Here is an 18,654-nt window from a genome sequence, read left to right as displayed (position 1 = left end):
TTTTATGCTCTTCAAGTGTGCTAGGGTAGCAGATAGAGGTCATCAAGAAGCAGAGCTCAGCTTACGTACTGATGCGGTTAGAAGATTTTGCCAGTGTCTTAAAGGAATGTATCACAAAGATTTTTTGGCAATATTTTACCACAATATATCTGCTCCAAATCTCTTATAAACAAACATATTGTATATTTTGGTACACTACGGAAAATTACGCTGCTTAGTGCCGATAAAACCCTGACAGCTGATAAGGAGATGGAAAACTGCTAAAGTGCTAGTTATGTAACCAGCAACTGTGGCAAAAATGACAATAACTTTCTTCAGTCAGATAGCACTTTTGCAGGAAAGGAGCCAAGTAGAGTTGTCTCTCTCTGAGGTAGAACATAAATCAAAAGTAGATGTATATAAGCCTTTTACTAGTAATGTGTAAAATAAAATTTGGGCAGAGTAGATTGCACATGTTTTTTGTCTGGTTATCGACATACATTGAAACAGGAAAGTAGTACATGAAAATATTCTTTCCCTTTACGAACCTTGCCATAAGACAGCTGGATCATTCCATAATGGCTGGATTCTACCACTAAAACTGGTTTGCATGCATTTAGAAGCAGTATTGCTAAACTGATAACTCATGGATGGCAAAAAATACATGCTAAGATCTTTGACGACTATGCATTTCTACTCTTGAGTCAAAAGTGGCTAAAGCAGCAAGGAAGGAGCCTGTTCTTTGATCAGAATTGATCCTAATTAGTCCTTATCAGTCCACATTCCTTAAAAGAAAACGAAAAAACGCGTCATGCGGCAACTCTGCAGTTTGCTGTACGCAGTATGCTGTGTTATCAGCAAAGTTTACCTTTGCCTAGAATGCTGTAAAAGTATTACATCTAAAGACTGTTCAAACACTGATAAAAAAAACCATAAATAAAACCTATATGCACTATTATTTAGCAAGATTGGAAGATGGTCAATTTTCAATTTGGTTTTGCTATGAAGCACTGTGTATATTCGCATAACAATATTTGTTATTTTAGAATTAACAATATATAATAGGGGAAGTATGATGAAAAGCCAGCATAAAAACAAAATTGTTTTTTTTATTGCTGACAGAAGACAGAGAAGGAGTAAGGCCACATAATGAACGGATTGACTAGTAGTATGAGCTAGGAATGAGCTAGTATAACAGTTCGTATTACAATGTTTAGTTTTTCAGAATATATGTCACGTTTTAGTTTTGGCATGAAAACACATAAAAAAATGCTAAAACAACAACATCATCAAATAAATTGATTCCACAGTCAGTATTAAAATACAAAACTATGTCAGTGATTTATAAAGCAAAGATCAGAAGTTTTGCTTAGTCTCTAATACTTCTGTAAAGGTTTTGTGCGCTACCTTTACTGCTCCAAAGTACAAGATTCAGTGCAAGTGTTCATACATGTAATTGATTTGCTTTGTTCATGAAGAGTTACAAGAAATGACATGCATCAAGTGTAGAACAGGTGCAGAACAGCTCTGTCTTCTCATCTGCATGCGCGCTCTTATATAGCAGGAGGCCCCGCATCCCATTTCACTGGGCTACACTTAGCTCGGCTTAGCTAAGCTTAGCCCGGCTCGGCTTGGCTTTGCTTGCACAGTCCACCACACACTCCTCCCCATTGGCGACTATGGTCTCTAATCAATGTTCTGAGGGAATGGCTGATGTAATACCTGATTCCGAAACACGTGCTGCCAGTCACAGGGACACCCGAATACAGCGTGGTGTTGGAGCACATGTAACTTGATCCGCCGGTGGCTGGTAACAAACTTGCAGATCCCGCAGCTCCCTCTCTGGGATTGTTTCTCTACCCGCGCCAAAGTACGGGTAGATAGATACTTTATGGTTCTAATGATAGATTTCCTTAAGGAGGGGCTTTCCGTTTGTTACACCTCCTTAATGGGCGTGCTGGCGCAGATGGCTTTGGCAGGAGGAGGTGAAGGCAGCTCCAGTGAAAATGGCACTATCCTTTCTCTTCCGGCGCTCATGGCAGCCACTCGACAGACCTCGTCTACCTCCTCTGTAAACGTTTCTTCCAAAAACGCCTCCACTCCTTTGTCATTGATCTCTGGCACAGCTGATTCAGAGTGACCTAAAATGTCTTTGTTCGTGGTTTTTCCTTCCCCTCTGTTTCCTTTATATGCTATAACATTCGACGACTTTGGTTTGTTCAGCGCCTCCCCAACTTTTTTTAAGCTTTGGGTGACCGAAGTGGGTAGTTCTTGTAGAGATGTGTCGCAGGCGTTGTCCATGTTTTCTAGAAAACTGATGTTGTCTGTGGAGTGAGCCAGTGTCTTACTAGGAAAGCTTAGGTAGCAGCTGTAAGAGCCATTTTACCGCTTTCCCTTCCGACCATTGGACCATTTCTGGTGACTCTAGTAAATAACATATTCCATCTTTGTGCAGGACCGGCCTCTTAGAGACTCGGGTCAGCCTAGGCTGAGCCGGACCGGTTCTGAAAAAGCTGTTTCAAACGGTACTTTGCCGGCTTCCGCCGGAGGTGTCGAGGGTTCGTCTGGAGCCATTTTGGGTTCTGCCGGATTTTTCGCTAAACTTGGTGCTTGGTTATTTTCCCTCCCGGGCTCATCTACTTTTTCTGCGGGAGTTGTCTTCTGCTCGCAGTTTCTCACTTCCATGAGCAGCTTCCCCAGTTGGTGGGCTGTAACACCGGCATGGGCTCTCCCAGAGCCTCCACTGGATTTTTTCGAGTGACGCAGTACTTGCGCTCTGAGGGGGTTAGAGTCTTGCTGTAGAATGCAATGACTTTTTCTCGACACTCTTGCACTTGAGACAGCACAGCTCCTACCTCGTGTCCACTTGCGTCAGTATCCAGATTATACTGTTTTTGGGATCCGGATAGCTTAGGACCTGTGCGCAGCTGATGCTGTTTTTCAGCTGGTCAAAAGTGGTCTGTTTTTGCTGGTCCACCTCCATGGTTCCCTCTTGGCCATCAACCGATGCAGGGGTTAAGCTATTGTAGTGAACTTTGCGATATACGGTCGGTAGTAGCCGACGGTCCACAAAAATTCCTAGAGTTATTTAACCCCACATGGGTTTGACCACTCCGTGACCGCCTTCACTTTGGCTGGGTCTGTGGAGAACTCATCTTGACTGATGATGTGCCCAAGGTATTGTACCTGAGATTGCAGCAGCTCGCACTTTAAAGGCTTTAGTTTTAACCTGGCCTTGTGGAGTCTTTAAAAAACCTCCTCGAGATGGTGAAAGTGTGTATAAAAGTTTGGTGCAAAGACTATAATCTCATCAAGATACCATAACATTGTTTTTCGATGAGGGCCGTGAAGGACACGCTCCATAAACCTCTGAAAGGTGGCCTGGGTGAAGGTCAGTCCAAAGGGCAACACCCTCCACAGCCCAGTCCTAGTAGAGAAGGCCGCTTTCTTTCATGCATCCACATCTAACAGTACTTGCCAGTATCCGCTGACCAGGTCAAGTGTGCTGAACAACTGGCTGCCTGACAGGGCATCTAGACTATCGTCAATTTTGTGGAAGGGGTATGCGTCATGCTCGGTGATGGCATTTAGTCGTTGATAGTCAATACAGAAGTGCCATTTCCCGTCCTCTTTTCAAACCAGGGCTATGGGGGAACTCGGAGCTCCGCCGGCTGGTTCGATCAGGCCATTCTTAAAAAGGTCCTGTACCTTTTGTTTGGCCTCTGTTTTCTTTTCTGGTCCTAGCCTGTGTGGAGGCTGCCGAACCGGCCGAGTCTCTTCCTTGAGAGGTACCGAATGTTCCACCTCGGCAGTTTTCTCCACATCCCTGTCCCCTGTGCTAAACATGCTGGCATAACGGTTCAGCAGGGCTGCTAGCTTTGTGGCCTCACCTGCTTCCGCACAGTTTGGCTGAACCGTTTGGAATAAACTCCTTTAGGTGAGCCGGCACTCCATTGGTTGGAGTCGAACCGGCTGTCCACCGTTGTGGGTCATCCTCATCGATCTGTCGGTTGTATACCCCTGTGCAAGTGCCAATAGTAGTACTGGATTTAGGAGTCAGCGGCTGTCCCGTGGTATTCAGGCATTTGGCTATGACCTAGCACTTAGACCCCGGCTGATTCAGACTGTTTGCCACAGGGGTCCATCGGGGAACCCCTCAATCAGTCTCATGGGACAATAGTTCTTAGTGGTAGCATGGCAGTGCAGTGTCATCTCCGTCAGACCTGATACCACGATATCACAGATTGCTTGCACCTTGCTTTGGAGTACTCGTCCATGCTGCTCGGTGCACACCAATGGCTTTTCGACAACCCAGACCAAGGGCCGCTCGTATTCCAAGAAACACTAGTGTGCCACAAGGAACGGCATGCTCAGGATGACATCTTCACTCAGTTGGCTGACCACAAAGACCTTCTCAGTCTTAACTTTCCTTAATCAAATTGGTAGCCGAATAATTCCGCAGAACAGAAGCCTGATTCCATTGGCTAGCAGACCATGGTTGTCGCTCTTCTCGGGCTTTTCCTACAAGGCTCTGGACAGCCAGTCAAACTTTTTTGTTTAAGAGGTTGTTGGTGCAACCTGTAACCTGTAAAAGCTGTATGGACCGACCTTCCACCTTTCTAGGAAAGAAATATCTAGTTGAGTGGGATCAGCTGAGGGCTTGCGCTAGTCAGGTACAGCAGGGAGTTTCCCGAGGGGTTTTTGATTTCCCCCATTGTCTCTGGGTAAGGTCGGTTCCTGAGATTGCTTGGTTTCCCTGAATCAAAGCTTTGGTTCTGGAAGTTAAAGATTTACATTGCTCATTCGACTTTCTTCACTTTTTACAAGTGAGAAGTGAACATCTAAAGTCAAATCATAAATCTAATTTACTAGATAAAACTGCCAAAGAAAATTTGAAGCAAATAAAGCTAGTTGAAAAGATAAAAAATTATAAAACAATGATTGGTGATTACAAAAAGTTATAATTTTATTAATTAGTACATGTATGGATGAGTACTAAAAATATTGCCTTTATTATATTCATCAATCTAAGCCATTGTATTGCTAGATGCTATGGATTAAAAAGAAGCCGTCAATAACTCACTGTACATACGTATCTCGCACGCGCAGGGAATTACATAATAACCTCAAATAGGGAAATATAATCTGAATGTAAACTCAAAGTAAAAGATAAATTTACCTCTATTTTCCTATCTTCCTCCATAGCACTTTAACCACCTGATGCCCAAAAAACTCGGAGTCACCTTCGCAGTACCTTTACAGCAATTTTTACGATTCTGTTGTTTGTCAATAAAATGTGTCGATTGAGTAAATCATTAAAGTAATGATGTTAATCAATTTAGTAAATATCGATGTCCATGCGATTTAATAATAAAGTAAAAACTCTGAATTTGAGATCACAGACAAAGCGTTTTACGAGTGATAAAATTTATTACAACCTATATAAAAATTTTGTCCTGATGATTGGCTAATGAAGCAACCTTATATTTATTGCTCGTGGACTCTTTCCAGAGGTTTCACTAGTTACGTCACGAATGAAGCACCCGCTAGAATGTGAGCGTTTTAAAAGATGGCCTCATTCAAACGCATATATCTCTAGACAGGATTGGTCTACAAAGATAAAAATGACATCAAATTGTAGCTGATGTTTTAGCCTTTTATTGGTCTTAATTTCATTAAATCGACCTTTTTGATGCGACCACATATTTAATAGCTTGATGGTGTGAGATTCCAGCTTTGGGTGTAAGAGGTTATGGGTTCAAATCTTGGTGAAGATGCATACCTTTTAACGACCATCTGAAAGGCGTTTTAATATTTGGTTTATTGTTGCTATGAAAACTCCACTAAAAAATTGAATTTTGTTGGCAGCCTCCAGACATCTGATTAATTAAGACCTGATTGCTTAGATGTATAATTCTCATTTTTGTTGAGAGTTGTCTTACATTCAAAACCTCGTTTGCACCCAATTGTCTCATTCTGCCTAATTTTAGTCTTAGTAAAAATGAAGAAAGTTTGAACGAAAGTAACAAAATCATTAGCAACTTAAATTAATCCTGTCCATGACTTCTGCAACATTAAATTATGTTTGCTAACCACTGGCACTTTGTTATTACTCATGGTTGTCTTCTGGTAAAGAGACTGATGGAATAGTGTGTAAAGTTGTGCTGCAGCTGAAGCTAGCATGGTAAGCTATAATATTCGTATTTATTAGGGATGTTTGATATGTGCCTTCATTGAATTGTCACAATTGGCTAGCTTATTGTAGTGAGTAGGGCTCAGAACTGGTATGACTGGAACTAAAATGTAAGTTAAAATTAATTTCCTTTACAAATATAACTACTAAGAGAAAATATAATTAGTAAGATGATTATTTTTGCTGCTATCTTTGACATACATATCTAAAATATCCATAAATAACTCAGCTCTACAAGCGTACAATGAATTTTAACAGTTAACTTAACGAGGTCATTGCATAATTTCCTGCTTTCACAAAAAATGTATCTGGCAATTTTTTGTCTTACCGATATAATCTCTCTGAACAAAAGTAAAAAATGGAGTCATTCCCCCATTTTATTGTTCCTAAAATAGATCTTTGTTAGGTGTCAGCCAATGATGTAGGGGCATAATCAGTCTACAGTTCTTCTAAATCTATGTATTTTTATAAAGTTGATTTTGTAACTTGGATTTGTTTTTTCAGTTTGTTTATCTTGTCTTTTAGATATTTTTGTATAAATTTACTCATTAGAGTTTCTCCACTTATAGTTTTATTGTCTATTTGCTGTACCAAAGAAAATAATTCATCTGAGATTTGTGTAGCTCTGGTGTAAAGCTTCAGTGCTTGCATTGGTAAAAAATTATATGTCTTGTTTCTGTTGGCTCGATAGCCTAGGGACAAGTTTCTCACTCCGGGTGTTGGGTTAGATCCTGGTGAAGCCCAATAAAATTTCTAAGACTGATATGAAAGTGGGTTTTAGTTTATGTCGCATTGTTGCCTTTACAAATTTTCTTTACATCAATCATGGCTTGACAGGACCGTATTCCCTGGGGTGGCTGGCCGGCTGAGCCGCCCCAACTTTTTAGGAATTTTTGGCAGCTAAGTACAGTCAAACTCAGAGAACTCGCCCTCAGATAAAATGTATGGTAGAATTTTATCACAAACACTTGGTTAACTTGAACGGATTTGTTTGGTTCGTTCCCACAAAATGATAAACTGCTTTAGATAACTCGACCTCAACATCATTAACTCAAACAGTTATTTGCGCAACGACTACGGGAACAGTTTTTATCGCTTTAGAATATCACTTTATTGCAAGCCATAGAGATAAACGTTAACTTTTAATAGTTCTTGGCCGTCATTATTTTCATGATCGGCAAAATATTTTTATTAACGACTTTTATAAAGGTTTGCAAAAGGTCAAGTTTTACTAAACATCCGTTTGGCAATGGCCCAAAAACAGCGTAAAAACCTTCGGATGAACTTAAAATAAAATCGGCAAAATTGATCTTTGTTGAAACGCTAAAAAGAAAAAAGATCTACTTTTTCTGAGCGTTTTAACTGCAGTCAAGTTTAGCCTATTTTAATCTGAAAACACCCTGGCAATCACATCACCTAAAACAAACAAATCTCAAATAATCGAAAAAGGTTTATACTTTCCGATAAAATCTTTTAAAACTTTACGTGAGATGCCGGTTGAGGCCCTACATGAAAGAAACCTGTTGAGGGGGCTGATACAGCCCTTCCAAACCCCCAGATGCTCATAGATAGTTGCCTAACATTCGCCGCCCCAATTTTCAACCAGGGAAAGCGGGGCCTGTGGCTTGATGGTCTCTGGTATTGGTGCTGTAGATCCTAGGTTCAAACCTTAGTCAAGCTGGTCTTGTTTTATTTAGAGTTGGTTCACAATAACTTTAAATATAATTATTTTTGTTTAATTACATGTTTTTGTAACAATAAAACATAATATTGACACGTTTAATTTCTTATTCAAATCGGAACCAGGTGGAGTGCAAAGGGCTCTGTCACGGATTGTCCCGGTTTCGCATACTTCTAATTGCGAACCGTGAGCAACTGTTCTCGCAAAGAGGTATCTCAAAAGGTTCAAAGTTAGGTTAGGTTTAGCTTGTTTCTTTTGATTCTACCTGCTTTCTGATGTCATTGTTTTGTTTCTGAGTTAACATTATTATCTCTTTCATTAACTAATACATGTTCTTATTATGATACTGGAACTCAATTACAGTAGACATGACACTAATTATAGACTCACTCATTTTGAAACTATTGCCCTAGATTCTGTGAAGTTATATTCAATTATCCTATACCAACAGCTCAATAGACTATGATAACTAATCCAAGCAGTGTGTTCATCTTTCCCTCATATCCATTAGAACTCATAAAACTAGTTTTTCTAGAACTAAAAAATTATATTCTATTTAATTATGCATAAAAAATAAAAGTTGTTTTTCACGAATCAAAAATAACTTTAGTAAAGATCGCTTGACTGTATAGCAGCAAACTGTTGATCTATTACGAGTTGTCTCCTCTTATGCTCGGGATGACCAAACTCGCCGTTCACTCAGGGTAATAATGATTCGTGATGATACGGGCTACAGACAATTACTGGTTCACCCTTTTTAAAATGAACAAGTGCTACTACATTTATTAAAGAGCACGTGTCACATTAGAAATTGGGTAGTGCAAACTGTCAATTTTTACGCTGACTATCTGTTCAAATCTTTAATGCTTGACTTTATCCGCTCTTGTCATTCAATCATTCTTTAGGCCTACAGCCTTATGTTAGAGTAAATATACTCACAAGCCTTATATTTTACTTTACACGATTTTACTATTACAGCCTTATACTTATATTTTTGAAACTGACTGGTTTCCCAGACGTCTACATTCTGTTACCTTGACACGCATATCCAACTACTCAAGACACACAGCTGCAAGAGGCTACAGTGAATTTCAACAGATATCCTATGGTGTACATTCCTGCTTACACATCATGATTAAATGCAAGTTCACATGCTGAGCTTGTGATGATAGGCAGCTATGATGGCCTGCAGGGTAAGTGCTTCATTCACAGTTTCACTCATCACCCATGTATCTGTTTACTATTTCTGGTCAAAAAAATATTAATATTAGGAGTCGTCAGTGCCAGACGTATAATCAGTCTGTATATAAATTATTGACAAATTGTAATTGCTCACTTCATGGCTTTCCATTGTGGATAACTTTTTAATTAAAGATGTGGTTGCGTCAAAAAATTCGATCTAATGAAATTAAGACTAATTAAAGGCTAAAACATCAGCTACAATTTGATGCCATTTTTGTCTTTGTAGACCAACCCTGTCGAGAGATATATGCGTTTGAATGAAGCCCTTTTTTAAAAAACTCACTTTCCAGCGGGTGCTTCTTTTGTGACGTCACAAGCAATACATCTGAAAAGAAACCACGAGCGATAAATATGAGGTCGCTTCCTTAGCCAATCATCAGCGCGAAATTTTTATATAGGCCGTAATAAATGTTATCACTCGTAAAACGCGTTGTCTGTGATCTCAATTTTAGGGATTTTACTCTATTAGTAAATCGCATGGACATCGATATTTTGCAAAATTAATTAACATCATTATTTTAATGAATTACTCAATCGGCACATTTTATTGGCGAACAACATAATTGTAAAAATTGCTGTAAAGTTACTGCAAAGGTGACTCGGAGTTTTCTTGGCATCAGGTACTTAAAGTTCTACGGAGGAAGATCGGAGAATGGAGGTAAATTTATCTTTTACTTTGAGTCCCCTAGAGAGTTTCCCGTTCAGTTTGCATTCAGATTATATTTCACTATTTGAGGCTAAAATGTAATTTCCTGCGCGTGCGAGATACGTATGTACAGTGAGTTCTTGACGGCTTCTTTTTAATCTTTAGCATCTAGCAATACAATGGCTTAGATTGATGAATATACTAAAGGTAATATTTCAGTACTCATTAATACATGTACAAATTAATAAAATTATAGCTTTTTGCTATCACTAATCATCGTTTTATATTTTTTTATCGGTTCACCTAGCTACATTTGCTTCAAATTTTCTGTGGCAGTTTTATCTAGTAAATTAGATTTATGATTTGACTTTAGATGTTCACTTTTCACTTGTAGAAAGTGCAGAAAATTGATTGATCAATGCAAATCTCTAGCTTCCAGAACCAAAGCTTTAAATCATTGGCTTGGCATACTTGTGCCTTTATTAAACATTTATTCGTTTTTAAAATTACACTCGCAATCTATCAAACTCCCAATTTGAAAGCTTTCAGTAGATACGCTTTAGAATGACTTATCTATAAATGACATATATTTATTGCATTTGTTGTACTGATTACAGGATGTTTATATGGTCCCAACCGCCAAAGCAGCTTCGTCAGTATGAAAACTGCCATAAAGGAGAAAGAGAGACTTGAATGTGTGCTGTCTTGATGTTTTGTTTGAGTTTGTTGCAGTAGATGAATTTGTCTTTATGTATCAGCTAAAACTATGTGAGTGGCCACAACTTGATGAATATTTTTGATAAAAGCTTTATGCCGGGATGAAAATCTTTTTGCTTGTAAAAGTTGTATAATAGAATAATATTGTTAAAGATAATGCAAAACATGATTTGCAGAATATTGTAGTGAATTGGATACGGTATATGGATGTCCGCAGAACTGGAGAATGTGAATTCAAATTCAGTTTGCACCAGACTTCTCATCCTTAAAACTCTATCCCTATGTACATTCTTTTCAAAGACGCTGCTTGCTCATTTGGTGAAATTTATAAACAATAGACTTTGGCATAAATGACGTTTGAACCGCTTATTATTTAACCAAAAACAGTCATGTTTTGAGCTTGTTACTGGTGGTAAGTGATCCCAATATGATGTTCTGATTTAATTACTCTTCATTCCTTTGGTGTTGCTCATTTTACTTACTGTAGTAAGAAACTAGTTTTCGGTGTGGGCAATGATATATGTACAGGCCCGCCCCAAGGATAGGCGATGGACATAATGTGGGCATGGCTTTTGAAAGGCTGTATATCGTTAGTGTGAGTAGCGGCGGATACAAAGACCATATTCTACATAGTTTGCTTGACAGAATTACAGTAGACCGTTAGAATTGGTAGTCGGTAGTCAAATGTTTACAAAACATTTAGAGAAAGTGAGTAAAACAAATTTTCAATTTTCGTTATTTGAGGCCTTTGAAACATTCATAATAATGCATCTGTAGCTGGACTTAAAATTTTATTCTAGCCAACATGAGCAAATAAAAAATAAGATATATGCCAAGAGAGCCGCGTAGGACTAAACTTTTATCGCAAATAGCCGATGTGAATACGAGAGATAGAGACGGGTTGTATTACGTGTGACATCATTTTGGGCAAGTCTGGGCACGTTTTTTTGGCCTGAGCGTTTGTACCGCGATCAGATTTTTTCGATTTTAACCTTCAAATATCTTGGCAATGAAATCACCTAACACAACAAACAGCATATCAACTGATTGAGAAAAAAATTGCTTTCTTGTAAGATCAACTCAAATTTGACGCAACCACATTTTTAACACAATTATTGTAAAGTGTCAGCCTATGGGTACATAATCACTCTGTAGTCTTTTGAGAATCTGTCATTACGATAAAATGTTTTAATTGCTCCTGTATCTGATGCGTATTTTTAAACCATAACTGCCACGAACAGTTTTCATTGTTTGTTCATAGGTAAATCAGACACGCTAATTCTAATTTTGTACTCAACATAAAGGTTGGTTCACTAACTTTCAAAAATCATTTTTGTCGTTGAAGGTGTTTTTACAGCGATTCAATATCGGTGTCGCAATGGATGCAACAAGCCTCGCTCATACAAATGTGACATAACCTAGCTTTTTTGGGACAGAATTTGGGAATGTTTAGTCCGATCTATAATTCTAGAGGTTGTGTCTTAAAACCATTATTCTCTAAATTCAGCTTCCAAAATAAATTCAGTCCTTTCTGAAAGGAAAAAAGGCTATTTAACATTGCTTGTAGCTTGTTACATGATGTTTAATAGGCTAAACAACAATTAAACATCCTGTAACGGTTTTAAGCCTACTCATAAAATTAATTAGTCAATTAATTTTCTAATTAATTCGCTAATGAATTGTATGAGTAGGTTTACTTAATTGACTGGATTTATAATGTAACTATCTAATTGCCCTGCATTTCACCCTAGCAATAATTTTTTGCACAAAAAATTCCTTTTTATTGTTTATATACAATATTTACTATTTGAGTTTTAAATGAAAGTGTTTATCTGTATATATTTATTTATTTTTTTTTAAATGGTGTGTATTCATGGATTTGTTGTTTTGATCGCTTTTTCTGTTCATGATAAGTGTATCATTTTCCGAATCATCCTTTGTTGTAATCACAGCAAAACCGACTTAATTTACCTGTTACTAGCTACTTATTTCACATTTATATCTAAAAATCTGTGTAGTTGTTTTAATTTTTGCATTTTATTTGACCCGCACAAACATTTTCCTCATGATATGGAGTTCGAAAGTTACAGCTGTTTAACAAAGTTTGAAAACCTTTACAATTGTTTTTATTTTCTCTGTCGATTTATTTCAACTACACAAAACACTTCCCTTGATATGCAGTTTGAAAGGTAAAATGGCAAATGTTTCAATATGTTTTGTTGTTGCTTGGGAAAGGCTTTCAAGAAAACCGTTTTCGTTTCTGCAAATTGTAGCTTTATAGTCTAAAGCAGGGGTCCAAATGTTTTTGCAAAGGGGCCAGATTTGGTATGTTAAAAATTTAGGGGGCCAACCTTGGCGAACTTTTTTTACATATAACAACAGTTATTTTTAATTTAATTTAAATTTGATTGAGCCAATCTGTTATTCAAATTTGCTTCTTTTTAATTTTAATTTCAGTTATCCTGAGTATGTGTTTTGATTCATTTTGAACATGCATAGCAAACTTGCATTGACATTATAATTAAAATTTAATATTCACTTAGTTTCATTTCTAACACTAACTTTTTGTGTAACAATTGAACAGAAGTAAATGTACTGTAGGGTACAAATTACATTTGAAACATAAAAAAATATCTCCCCATGACAGTTTAACATTTATACAGTTTTTAAACACAACTACAGAAAAAACAGGTAATAATCATATCAACAAGTGCAGGGCTTATTTAAAATAAGACAGTAACTATAATTGTTGATTGGATTTTCAAATGTTTATTTTTCTGAAGTGAGAACTTTAAAACACGTATTTAGGTTAAGTTCAATGAACCATGACTGTCCGCATTAGCGTGATGGGTGAAACAGATATGGAGTGCAGGACTATGGTCTGGCTCAATGGCAGTGGTACTGATGCGCAAGATGCATTGTAAACGAAAGTTCGTTAGGTTTAAGTTCATAACTGAGAATGTCTTCTCACACAGATACGTCAACCCATACAAGTTTATCATTTTCTTACCCAAAATGATCGAATCTCTGGAAAATTGTAATTATTCAGTTTTTTTCAATTGGAGTCAGTAACCCTAGGCAATTTGTCCAACGGTCAAAAAATTTTTAAACTTTTATTAAAGACAAATAAACGTGTTCATAATACAATGATATTTGGTAAAATACTAGTAAAACGGTTAGGCAGCCTACAGAATGCCATCAAACAGAAAAAAACGTACTTCAACATTGTTGGGCTCAAACTATAAAAGTCAATACGATTTTTAAAACTCATCAAAAACATTTACTGTAACATCATATTCATTGAGCCCATGCTCATCCTAATTTCATGACTCATATTAAAAATTTATGGTTAGTAACATAAAATTCTTTATTTGCATCACAATCATTTATGACCTACCAACACATGAGTTGTATCGCTTTTTTCGTGATATCGCTCAAATAAACTTTGTTGTTTAAACAAAGGAAGTAGGTAAAGATATTTGAAAACTGTTACAAATGAAAGTAAAAGTTCTGATCAAACATTCTGCGCAAGAATTAATTTAATTGGTTTACTCCATTACTTAGAAACAGCTTTTGTAAACCAAGCCATGTGATTGAAGAATTCTGGCCGCTAGGGATTCTGACGCATCCTACGCAATGCCAGAAAACCCGGTGTTAAGGTTGAAAGGGTTAACTTTACAGGCAGACTAGACAATAATGATTTTATGATGGAGGCTGCGGGGTGGATTAAAATTGACCATGGTCCGCATAGCCACATCTACCTCCTGGGCGGGACTCTGGACATGTCTGGTCTTAAAGTGAAAGCAAACACCTAATTTTAAGAATGTTTTATATGATTGGTAAGGAAGATACTAGGTTAATTGAACAAGAAAACAAAATTTAGCAGATATTTTTACTAGTTTAGCAAGTTCAAAGTTGAAAATATATTTTGATGTATTTACCTCGGGACATCACTGATTCTCAATTCAGCTGTTTCTGGTAACTTATTCCATAGTGAGATAACGTTCAACGCTTTTGAATTTTTTTGTTTAGCCACAATCAGTTAGTTACAATGGTTAGATGTCTCTTTGCTAGTTGCGAATCTGACACGAGAAGTCGTTGCATAACTTCTTTTAGAGTGCCTAAGTCTCAGTCGCTAAATTTAGCAAAATTGTGGCTGTCTAAGGCAAAACATGCCAATTTAACTTTTTGCAGACTACCTGCTAGTGCGGTCGTTGGCATTAGACACTTCCATGAGAGCCAGCTTTATTCTGAAACATTTGGGACAACTACAAGATGAAGGGTGAAAAAGGTAGAAGTGCTATTTCCATACAAACACAATAGTTACAATAACATGATTGTGCACTGCAGATTTTTTAAAGTAATACTCCCTTGCATAGCTGATTGTGTGTGTTGTTGAATTCCTTACATATTTGTAAAATTTTTAACAATGTCGGTTTGTGAATTATTCTTTTGTAGTGCTCAATGATAAGATAGTAAAGTGATGTCCTATGTCCGTTATTTGTAGGTACATAAGGGCAGTGATAGGGCTGTCTCACCTCTGCTCCACATCTGGTTGCATTCACATTGATCTCTACTATTACTTTTATGGATTTTCTTGGCGTGGACTAAAGGTGAGTGAAGATCTCATGGATATATTGGCAGTTGGGGCTTACACTCTCCGATCTCACTAGTAGTAGCATTTTCATCTAAATAAGGCTACTGAATTTGGCTCTAGTTTAAACGTTATGTGCCAGCCTTCTAAAAAAAGCGTAAGATGAGTAATTATTTACTAAGTATTCATGCAGAGATAGTGTAGGAATACACAGTGAGCTGAATAACCCTGTCTGTCAAAAAATAATTTCTTTTCCCTTTGTCAACTTACGCAATTTTTTGAACAAAACTAGTAGTTTTAGCCATAGTGGTGATAAGATTAGGCCTTGCCCCTGTACAACCATTCTTGCAATAAAATTCACAATACAGTTATTTGATATGAAAAGATTCACCATGTCTTACTCTGTTGTGTTGTAGGTGCCAAATATGTGGAAATGTGATTACAAGCTCTTAAAAGCTCGAAAATGAAAAGCCGCCGTAGATTGGAATCTCTTTATTTCGATGACGTAGTCATGAAATTTGGCTATTGTCTTATCACGTGTTGTTCTCACGTGACTTGAAAGGGCAATAAAAAGCTCAATATAAAATTTATCGTAGCACTATTTTATGACAAGCACTTTGGGTTTTACCGAAGACCCGTATCAAATATAGATGCTCGCTACCAGTTTTGTTTTGGTTTGGTCTATTTGGCAAGTCGTAATCTGATCATGTGACCCAATACTTCGCAAATAATTTCTGCAGCACTTTTCGATTATCACAAGTGACCAACAGGCTCGTCATGATTATCAGACAATGATATGTACTCCTTCAAGGTAAGGCTAAAAAATTAAACGAATTTTTACGGTAAGTTATAGGACATCACTGCTAAAAGTGACAGCATTATGATGACGATAAAACAGACGCGTAAGAACAATAAACACGGTCTTATTGAATATGTGAACTATATTTGTGACAATAATTCAACGAATAAAGGTTGCATGAAAGTGTACACAGAAACCATCTCTCCTAACTGCATCACATTTGAGCCGTTTTGGAAAGAGAATCCAAACTATGACGGTCTCGTGCGGCTGCGATTTTCTGTTCGTTTTTGAGCTTCTAAGAGCTTGTAATCACCTTCCCTTATATTTTTACCTACAACACAACAGAGTAAGACATGGTGAATCTTTTCACATCAAATAACTGTAATGTGATTTTTGTGGCAAGTCAACCTTTAAACATAGCCAATCATGCAATATATATTTCTGCACATACTCTAATAAAGAGTTTTTGTCTCAGAACTAAGAACACGTGTGTGTAGAAGCTGAATATTAGATAAACACAGAGGAGTTGATTTACGTTGAATAATGTCTAGAGAGGAGGCAACTCTTACAACAAACATAGTCACCACTTTGCTTAACTAGAGCCTAATCTGTGTAAAACAGTGTTTGGCATGACTTAAAAATTGGACAAAAATGTGACTTTCACATTTTATATTTGAATCTAAAACAAAGACAAAGATATTTTCTAATTTTACATGTTCCAATACTAATGACTGTACAATTATAAAAAAAATTATTAGCTTGTACTTGTAACTGCTCATAAAACCTGTTTGTAGCAAACATTTTACAATGTTCGAGATTTATTTGGAAGGTTTGCAATCCTGATACTGCATTGCTTTCTAACTTTGCTTACTACTGAGAGATATAATGGTAGGGGTAAACATAAGTTAATATATAGTTATAGGCAATGCCTTATCAAAATATTGCATAAAACCTGCATATTTTTCACTGCAGGCACATACTTCATAATTAAATTTCGATCCAGTTTCTCTATTTTTGATCTGGAATTAATTTGGTACCATTACTTGCAACTGTCCTAATTAACTAATGTATGTCAATGATGGGGTATAACTTGGGTATGTATGACTTCAGGCTATTTGAGTTCTCAACTGATATTTGACTCATTTGGTCATGTAATATTATCAAACCTGCTTATAGTGGTTAAAGTGTTTGAAAGGCGAAAGATTAATTATAATGGCAAACTAAAAAAGGGAAACTATTACTAGTTGGGGAACTAGTGAAAGTTTTCTCAAAGTTATTAAGAATTACCTATATACAGGCTGGGCACTGGCTCTCACTTTTATCTAAAGTGTACACTAGCTCTTTGTGATATTCATTGATAACTTAGTTGCAGCGCCTGAGGTGACAACGGTTAAGCCTCTGCCTCCCTGAACTCAACACTTTATATAATGAATAATTATTTTAGAAAGTGTGTTTAGATAGAAAAATTGTGAGACAGAAGGTCTTGAAGCTTGAATAAGTATCTTAAAATTTTTAATAGCGGATAAAATTGAAAAAAGGGTTTTCTATTATGTTGAGTGAAACAATGGGAACAGGATTAAGAAAAAGATAAAACATGAATGCAGACATTTAATACAGCAGTGAAGTTAAACTGTTTTTGTATTTACCAACATTTTCATGGTATGATTTTATTACAGACAAATATGATACCACAACTCTTTCTACAGTTTTAGAGAGGCCATGAAAAAGAGCTTTGGACAATGAATAAACAGCATAAAGTTGGCAATTGGGTCTGTTTTTATTAATAACTGATAAAAATACTTTTTTGCAAGTGATTGTGCCCTGCAATGACTACACTACTATAGAGAGCAGAAGCTATTGAGACTGAATTGTTCAACAGAAGTTGTCTTCCCTTAGAAAGATTTTTGTTACATCATGAATTTTTTGAGCACAACAATAATACAACATGAGAAGACAATTTCTTGTGAGTCCCAAAACATGATCTCTGCTTTAGAACACATATATTGTACGAAAATCATAAAACTCTTTATAAATTTGAACAACAGACATTGGTAATGCACTGTTCGATTTTATAATATATTAGTAGTAGCTGGTGACGCACTAGTAATAATGCCATCTGCCCTTTACTCTGTCAACTAAACACATTCTTTACTATGGTTTGTGTTCTGTTCTGTTCTGTACGCGTTAAATGCTGATATACTTGCTCTTACATATTTTGTATTCTAAACTTACATTTAAGTCATAATCATATTTATTTATTTTTTGCATTGCTGATTACCGCTGATATTTTGTAGGAAACGGTTATATAAAAATGGTATAACCTATCTAATAATTTATATAAAAGCATAATTTATTCAATTTATGTATATATATATATATATATTTGAAAAATTATTGCGAAAAAAGTAAACTTTTAGTATTTGCGTTACAAATTTGTTTCGTGCGTGCGAAGCACTCCTCAGACGCAAGAGTACAATTGTACTCTTTTCTAAATAAAATAGCGAAAAGTTTTTTTCTAGGCAAATGTCTAAAAAAGAGGTATAAAATGTGTATTTTGGCTTACTATGCTGTGTATTCTTTGACCATCTAAATATATTTCTGTTTCATAAACATCATTTTAGCAAATTTAATGTTTGCCAAAGTTGGTTTATAGAAGTTTTTTTCTCCATGAGAATAAATCGACAAGGAAATTAATTTTATGCTGTAGTTAAATAGTTTCTTATTTATTTCGAATTTTCAATATTTGGGAAATTAAATGAACAAAACGTATTTCTTATTTTATTATTTCAAAGAGCAGCAGGTA

Source organism: Watersipora subatra, chromosome 5 (genome assembly GCF_963576615.1).
Source record: "Watersipora subatra chromosome 5, tzWatSuba1.1, whole genome shotgun sequence".
NCBI lineage: Eukaryota > Metazoa > Bryozoa > Gymnolaemata > Cheilostomatida > Watersiporidae > Watersipora > Watersipora subatra.
The sequence above is the reverse complement of the archived record's forward strand: the minus strand, read 5'-3'. Positions refer to the sequence as shown.